The following is a 9,458-nucleotide window of genomic DNA, read 5'->3' as shown; positions in this document are numbered from 1 at the left end:
AGTTCACAAAGCCTCTCGGTGCTGTCCACTGCTGGTACATTTACATATCTAAGAGGGCAAGAGGGATACTCATTAGGGCTGGCCCATAATTAATCCTGGATTAGCATATTGGGGCGAGGACACACACAATGGTCTATTTCATCACAGGGTGTTTCACAGTGGGATCATAGTGCTCTGTCTGTGTGGGATCATTAAAAGGATCCAGGGAGGTAACAGGGCATAATTGAGTTAGATTTGACTGTTCTCTGGTATAGATTCAGCCTTTTTGTTCTTTTTATTTCATTTTGTCTTCTTTTTTTTTTAAAGTGACAGGTACAGTAAAATAAAGGAAGGAAAGTGGAGGGACAGAGCTGCATCCAGCAGAACGCCCTGGGCTCAGCTCCTTCCATCCCATAATCAGCCCCTCAGACAGGAGTGGTAATGAGGTGGTTATTCCCCTCTCCGACTCGCACTGATCGTAAAGATTATTTTTATGGCTTCCTATTATAGATGGTATAAAATGGAAAGTGACGCAGAAGATTGCAGGGACAGAGCGGTGATGACATTTGACAAAGGTCATGCAGGGGATTCAAACCCATGGAAGTGCGACCTATCAGAATGCATCTTTCATGAGGCCGAGCCCTCAGCTGCAGTTGATTTCAGACATATTGTACAACAGGATTTTGACGCACTCGTTCTCGGTCTCTGGGTTGCGGTTTATGAAATTATAAACACAACTGGGACAAAAAGGAGGTTATTGGTGGACTAGATTATGAAATTTAATATTGCAGAGTAGTTTAACACCATTGGAAAATCTTGTTTTTGCTGCTCCCCAGTGGTTAACCTTCTCACCTGAACTCAGGGATACCGTAAGATCACTTTTGGTTTCACACCCATCATTTAGGTGGTGTTCAGTTACAGACATAGCTGGAATAGTTTCTCATCAGGCCATTTTAGAGGAGCAAAGACATATCTTAGCCTTATTATGTAATAACATTATTTTTGCATGTCAAAAAACTAAAACAAATGTAAAGCAATGCCCAGAGAGTAAACACAGAGTTAAGTTATCATTTGGGATTTGTTGTGTTTTTGCTTGCGGAAGAGTATTACCTTTTCTTTTAACTCTGTTTAGGTCTTCACCGATCCCTGTAAAGAAAATATAAATGTAAGAATGTAATAATTTACCTACTATCAATCTCAGAACCCATCCACTATCGTCTCATGACGATATATGTCTCTGGTAATGATCCCCAACCTCTTGATAATTCCGGTGTAGTCAGCATTAACCTCTTTCAGACAATAACTACCTTTAATTGGTCTGATATGTACTTATTGATATGTCAATTCAGTTGTACAAATATTAATGTGTTTACTCAAATTTTTTACATGAAATCTAAGGTATACTGAAGTACCCAAATACCTGAAGCCATGGCTCCTCACATGCCTGAAAATAAACTCGCAAGCCAGTTTGATGACTGTGAACTTCATCAATATTCACACAACTGTATCCATCTAATAACAATGAGTGTCAGAAGTCACATCACATTAAGCATGCTGTCAGTCCTCAGGGAGACACAGCAGTAATGCAAACACTTGCTGGACGAAGGAAAGCAGTGTTGACATTCAAATTACACAGGTCAATACAAAGCCAATTTAACAGATAAGGGAAGCTAAGATCAGCAATTTCAGTCATCTAAAAAATGTTGTCTCTTTGGTTACAGTCATGTTCAATAACTTCATGATGGAAAAGCAGTATTTCATGAGGAGGTTTTACTGTAAGATAGTAAGCATACTTCTATTGTAGTGCTCTCTCTCTCTCTCTTTGTCTGTCTGACTGCATTCACAACCACTAAGTTTGTTAGAGAAACAATAAAACTTGGATAATGTCACAACAGACAGATACATGATATAAACAGACGATGCGTCAAATGTATGGGAAAGTGACAGATTTAGAAAATACAGTTTGGGGCTGGGATGCAGTGGGTGTAGACTTTTTCTTTTAGTGCTTTCAAATTGAAGTATGATACAAGAATTATATAAGGTGTGTTCCTCACATTACATATCGTTTTTTGTATTGCTAGCAGAGTGTTTGTATCAGAGACAGGGTCCTCTGCTCATCCTCTCTGGTGGCAGATTGGTCGGTGTGGGCAGCTCTCAGACTCAGGGATTTGGCCGCAGCTCCACATGCTCTGCTGTGTGCCAGGTGCTACATGTAGGGTCACCACCTGGCTGCAGCCTCCTCGGGCAGAGCAGCATCAGAACTGACAAAAAGTGGGCTTTAAAAAGGATAAAACATCCCGCCCACACATTACCTGTGCTGCCCCAAGCAATACAGACCAATAGAGAAAAGTGACTTCTAACCTAAAAATGCATCAAGGAGAATTGGAAGTATATAATTACATATAAAATAAAAATATATATAAAATATAAATTTAAAAAGAAAGGACTTATCAAGTTCTGTTCTTAAAAGTGGTTTTAATGTGTTGTGATGTTTGCTTGTTTTGTGGCAATGAGATATAAACATTGTTTAAATTAGGAGGACAGTTTGCCAAACCCTTTACGCTGTTGTCTTTTAGGTTAAAAACAATCAGTCAGTATAACTGACAGCAGGCTTCCCAACAATATGACAATAAGACTTTAGTAATCTTTTATACAGTTTAAAAGCACTAACAGTACATCTAGGAGCTACACTTTGATGGCCAGCGAGTCCACTTGTCCATCCAATAAGTCGGGGTTGCACTGAAATATCTCAACAATTATTGGACCGATTCCATCCGGAGTTCATGTTCCCAGAGGATGTCTCTTAATGACTTTGATGATCCTGACTTCTCTTCTTCTCTTCTGCCACAATAAGGTAGACGCTCAATTATCTCAATATCTGTTGGGTGAAGGACTCATGCCTTTATCAGGATGAACTGATATCTGTTGGGTGAAGGACTCATGCCTTTATCAGGATGAACTGATATCTTTTGGGTGATCACTTCACTTTGCATGCAGAGCCATCATCAATACAACATTTTCTAATGCTTTGGGATTAGAATCAATATTCATTGTATATCTTGTCTGAAGAGGTTTTGTCTGAGGTGCAAATATGTAAGAAGTGCTGAAAGGACCTTGAATTTACAGAAAGTTGTGCAAAAGTATACTGTACATACATTTCTTTTTAAATTTATTTTACTGTGACCTCCAAGATGTTCTATTTTACCTTATCAACGACTATCATCAACCAGTCCTAGCATGCAGGGGGAAATGTTTCCAAATGTCCTACTAACTTTCTGTCATTCACTTGTCTTCCACCCTCAGCCACCCTGTTCAACCCAAACCTTGGTTGTCTGTCTCTACCAGAGTGACATCTGCCTCTCTGTCTAACAGGTGTCATTCCCACAAGCTGTGCAGCCTGCAGCGTCAAACAGCTGGTCCTCAGATTTATGCTAATGCCATGTAAATGCTTCATAACAGATCTGGAGGTGAGGCATACTAATGAAAGTGAAGCATCAAAATCAGCAAGAGAAGTGAACTGTCCTTGACAAGTCCACCATCACATCTTCAAATGTTACTGAGGGTCAGCGGACGGCACATCACTGCAGACACTGCTAAGGCTACAGGCAACATCTGCTGTGACACGTGGCTGCAACGACACACACATCGGGTCACATGTGCTTACGAACAAGCAAACACAATCATAAATTTGCACTTGCACAAACAGATACACACTAAGTCCTTATGGTAAAATGCTTAGACACAGGCCTGTGTTCATTATCATAATACAGTCGGTGTGAAAGACTCTTTAGCTGATCATATTTTGGTACACTAAAAGTGTGTGACTTGTTGACAGATTTTTACTGACTCTGCTTCTTTATGTAAGTCTGCAGAAAAAAGACATGACGAGAGTGTTTGCATGATGCCCATAGTGATTTGAACACAAAGTCAGGGCACAGGGTCAACTGCAGGTCAGGATGGTGTCAGTATGGCAGCACTACAGCGTATGAGAAACAAACAGGAAGAGGATCTTCAGCTGGTTCACTGCTTGTCTCTACCCCAGTCAAAATGTCACTGGGTCACTAAAAGTCCTTCTGCTGCAAAGGTTATGTTTGGTTAAAGCCTATTCTGGTCTCAATGTTCAATTTTTTAAAATTACAAATGTATCACATCACTACTTGTTTTTGACAGGGGTCCTGGTGAATGATCACCCGACTCTGCAGTCAGGAGTTGGTGGGACCAAACCAGAGCTAAAGGCGAGTGAATATGAAACCTCAATCAGGTATCATAATGAGAAAATCTACATGAATTCCAAAGTTATAAAGGTCAACTGTTAACTAAAACAAAATGTGACTATTAAAATAAGTACTATATAAACATGTGTTTTTTTAAGCTTCAGGTCATTCTGGTGATCCTCACATAGAAAACTGAATTATAATCAATATATTAGTTACATTAATTGCATACCTACGACGGAGGATTAGGGCCACGTTAAAATGATTCTTATTTTTTTTAATTTCGAGATTAAACTCGTAAATTTACGACTTTTGTCTGCAGAGGAAAATACTTTAAGAGTTCTACTTTCATCATTTTGCGCAGGCTGGTCTCGAACTCGTTAATGTACAACATTATTCTCGTACATTTAAGACTTTCTTCTTGTAAAATTCAAAATTATTATTATTTTTTTTTTAACATGGCCCTAATCTTCCGTCGTACATACCTGTAGCCCTAACATATTTCCAATATTTGAAATTCTCAAAAACACAGTAACACCTCAAACACAATCGTGAAGTCAAGGTCAGTGCAGAGGGGACATCAAGCAAAAGGCTAACAGAACCTCTTTGGCCAATCAATCAAAGCAGCCCCATCCCTGATTGTGCATAATTTTTATCTTCATATATTTTCTAATGGATGAGTTATACAGAAATATACCCCTGTGCTGTCATCATGGATTAGGAAATGGACCATAGAGGCAAAAGTGATTCTATACCAACACCTATAAAGATATTTATTTCTGCTATGATATTTACAGTTAAAATGAGAATCACCAGAAACACATGAACGGGAACTCCTGCGGGGGCAAACATATCTGGACGGGCAAATTTGGCTTTTGATCTAAACAACACTGTCTCTTCTCTAGTCGCTAATTGGACTGTAAACAATGCAGTGCATGGACAGGGAATTCTTGGCTTGTTTAAGTTTACACAGAAATGCCTGAGAACTTTATCATTTTTTCAGAGGCTCTCTGATCCTCTTTGGATGATAGCCAATGGATTCTGAGATTGATTTGTCATCAATTGTGAAAAAAAAAGCCTGTAAACATTGGTAGATAGTGACCTACAGAGCTTGGATCTATATGCTCATCATAGGTGTTATACTGACAAATAACAATTCACAGCTCTAACTGTAATTAGGGAAGCTGAAAATTGGGTGTTCAGTTTTGTGTTCTTATTTGTAACCACTTAAATAATGTCAATTTCCATTATAAAACAGGTTTTTGATCAGAAGGGGGGGTTGCCTTTTTGCATTTAAAAAAAGAACAATTTAAATATGCATCTTTAAACCAAGTTACATACTTTCCTGAATATCTTCATCTTTTTCTGATCAATTTTGCCAGCAAGTAAATTTTTATTTTAATCATCGGATCAAACATTGATGCATCCGAGCATCAAAGCTTAATGTGGGCAAACAACAACGCTTCACTGAGGCAAACTTGCAAAGGCAATGCTGCACCCTTACACGCACCGATGATTGCATGGGTATTGTGTACAAACACACAAGTGCCAGGAAGCACACTCATACACAGCTACAAGAAGTACAACAACACACATCTTCCAGTGGAGAGTGCTATCAACCATTCAGCCTCTACTCTGTCTCGTTCCTTTTTTAGAAGCTGTTTGGTGGAGAGGCTCAAAATTCAATCATGCATTTTCTCTTGACTGGAGCTCTCCATATTTAGAGAGTCTATTTGTGGCAGTGTCTCTCTCCACAGTAGCCATTGCCATGCCCCAAGGAGAGAGAAGGGGGACTAATAAACCTACCATCGTGCCCCTCGACTTCCAAGATGCAGCCGAACTAACACTGACAGCCTGCAGTGCAAACAGTGCAAGATTACACCGATAACCTAGAAAAGAGACAGCGGTTATGGTCACATAAAACTGAAGGAATAGACAGTCTGACAAAGGTGCAGTTTTGCTCAATTCTTCCTTCTTGCTTTGTTAGAGCTGTGGGTTAAAAACCACCTCCTCATTGTTTCCTTTTCTCTCCTATTGGACTTTCAGACATATCAATCATTTTAAAGAACAGTTGAACAACTTGAAACTGGTTTTTTTTCATAACTCAAGAAGTAACTGATTTATTTCTAAAACTATTTTATTTGTGTGGGCATGCCAAAATGTAACTTTAATGTCACTCTCCTCCTTCATGGTGTTTTTTTTTTAGCATTACCGTAAAAAAAAACAACTTCAAAGCTTTGATTATTTTCTGCAGAATGTATTGTTTTAGCTGAAATACACCCATGTCAAACTAGTAGCAACACAGTGAAAGACAAGTGTTCACATTTTTCCCCACAGATCAGCATTAAAGCAGCAGATCAAAAAAGTGCTTAGAACAGCATCGCTCAATTGTGATGTAACCGAGTGTGTAGAGTAGCCTAGATCTTGTGAGGCTTGTCGCTGTCATCATTACTAATCTACTGTACTTTAATAAATAGCTGTGGTTGGTAAGACTTAGTGTGTCCTATTGTTCTGTCTTTCAAAATGAATCCACAAGAGGTCACTGTTCATACAGCTGTAATACTAGAGACACGGTTAGACCGAGCCTTTAGAACAAAAAGCAATCTTTGCTGTGCTGCCTGATTTTTATAGTTTGATAATGTAAACTGTTTCTTTTGTTTATCTTATGCATGTGTGTTCAGTTTTTCTTTTGGACACATCTGACATGAAGTCACTACAGAGTGGAAGTGTTTTGAGTTTCTGATAAACTGAGGAGAAAATGTATAAATCAGCTGATGCCCAACCAGAAGCTGAATTAAGAGGGCCATGCTGTTCATTGGTTCTGAAGTTGTAGTCTGATATGCAACACTGCAACAAAGTTTGTAGAGGTTACATACTAATACAAACATAACTAACTACGAGGGGAGTACTGGTATATAGGAGCATGAAGATACTGGCTTCTGAAATGCATCCAAAAAAAAAGTAAAAAATTGTCTCCACTTTTTTAAATCAAAAGAATGTTTTATTGAAGGGAAATGTATTCATACACCAAATCCCACATTTTTCAGAGAGCTTTAGCATTTGAAAGCCAACACCGTGCACAGCCCTGAGACTGTGAACATAAGTGGGGTTGTTGCATTACAGCATTAACAGAATGAAGACAACAGTGTGTTATGAGATGTAGCAGCTAAGTGTAACTGGACGGCGTGTTTGTAGTGAAGACTGATGTCAGAGAGCAAGAACGAGAAAAAGGACGGACGTGCACACGCATGGGCAGAACTCAAGGACACTTATTACGCGGAGAGAAGAAGAGGCACAAGGTGCTGAGTGAGGAAGAAGCAGAAAACACGGGACTCAAGGTTAGCTCTAGAAAGTGGAGAAAAGGCATTTGGACTGCTGCCTCAAACAAATGTTGCTGTAATTTACCTCTCAAATAAATAAATAAATAATATTATACATCCACAACTGATATAAAAATGCAAGTCGCACTGAGGACAACGGCTATTTCAAGGGGATATTCAACAGTTACGATATGAAAGATATACTTTGCGTTTATAAATCTCCTGAAAAAGGCAACTTAAAATTGAATGAATCCCAGTTTGCAGAATTAAACTTATGTGGTTTGGTGTTAGATGATTGAATATCATCATTTCTACTTCAGCGATGAAAACGTATGACTTTTCAGGAAGCAAGATGTGCTTACACAGTTGTCTGTCAGGGTGACGCGAGCCAATGAGCAGAATCTCTCCTTCTGCTTCATAATACAAGGCATGCTCCTCCATTGACTGCATCTTCTACTGTTGACAAACAACACGATCAGTCCACACTCACACCTACAAACAAGCTACAGCACAGCTTCAACGGTATCTACAGGGGCACAATAAATATGCACACAAATGCACAGTCAATAAATCTTCCACTGTGCTTTGAACTGGAATTCACACTGTGGGCAGTTTCAGAATGTCAACCTCAGGGAGAGAAGTCAACCTGCTGCTGTACTGCTCTATATCCTGTATTTCAGGTTTCCACATTATACTTATTGAGGGAATGTATCAAATATCTTGTCCTGGTTCTGATTGGTCAGCAACTGAAAAGACAATAAAGAACATTTCAAAGACCATGTCTGAAAGTTTAACACTTATTTGTTAATCATACAACCTTACTAGCTAGAACGACCGTTAGCTAGCCAACATCATCGTTGGTTTAGATTGAAGCCTTTCATGTCCTGTCATGTACAGTAGGCTACTGTATGAATGGTTAAACGCTAATGTTAGTTGTCTAATTGGATATAAGGAGTTTACCATTAAGCTGTTTTAAATTAAATTATACACAGCGTCCTCACAAGCCGTAGTATTTTTAGTCGCTGATCGATAAAGAAGCATTAGATTCCTTACTGTTATACAGTTTGCAAACCTATAACACAGCAGTGCCATATTATGACAGCATTTGAGCTACCCACCCTGAGCGTGATGTCGGAGAAAAATGACAAGATTTGAATATGGTAAATTGCTATAGGAAAAAAAAACCCACTGGTAATGCTATCCTTCCATCGTAGCCACTGGTGGCCCTTACAGATAAAACAAAATTTCATTTTTTCATTTGATATTTGATTTATTTGCTCAATTCAGTGTATGGTTTCAACACCATAATACACAACAAAAATATTTTCTCATAATGCTGAAACACTGTTCATGAGCAAACAGGAGCAGGAAGAAGAAAACTTATAATACCTGCCCCTTTCCTAATAACACAAGAAACTGTTTAACAGAATAAGATGGCTAACCTGTTGTTTTCTCTTTCTTTCACAAAAAAAATAAATCAACAATATAGAAACAATCAAATACAATCAGTTAGATTAACTCAATACATTCATAATTTCCCAGAACCATTTCTTTATACATTCTTTTAAATTGAATGATACTTGAGCAGCATTTTAAATGATTATCGAGAAAATTGACCTGAAACATTTTACAACACTGTTACAGGAGTAAATGGGATTCACCTTTTCCCTCTGTAGCCACTTGATTACATTTTTACTGTGTGACAAAGTGGGCTCCCCCTTGCTCACCACTTGTTCATGTAAATATTACACATTACATTTATCTTTATTTTGTTTCATTGCAAAATACACTATCCCCAGTTTGTTTGTGTTAATGTGATGTTAAAGTTTACACCAACGCATATAGGCCTAAGTAAGTTAAAGCAAACACACAGTTATTGGTTAATTACAGAAACTTTGATTTAGTTACTGGTTTGTTCATATTATAACTGTTTGTCCATACTTAC

The sequence above is a fragment of the Labrus bergylta genome, chromosome 3 (assembly GCF_963930695.1).
Source record: "Labrus bergylta chromosome 3, fLabBer1.1, whole genome shotgun sequence".
Taxonomy (NCBI): domain Eukaryota; kingdom Metazoa; phylum Chordata; class Actinopteri; order Labriformes; family Labridae; genus Labrus; species Labrus bergylta.
The sequence above is the reverse complement of the archived record's forward strand: the minus strand, read 5'-3'. Positions refer to the sequence as shown.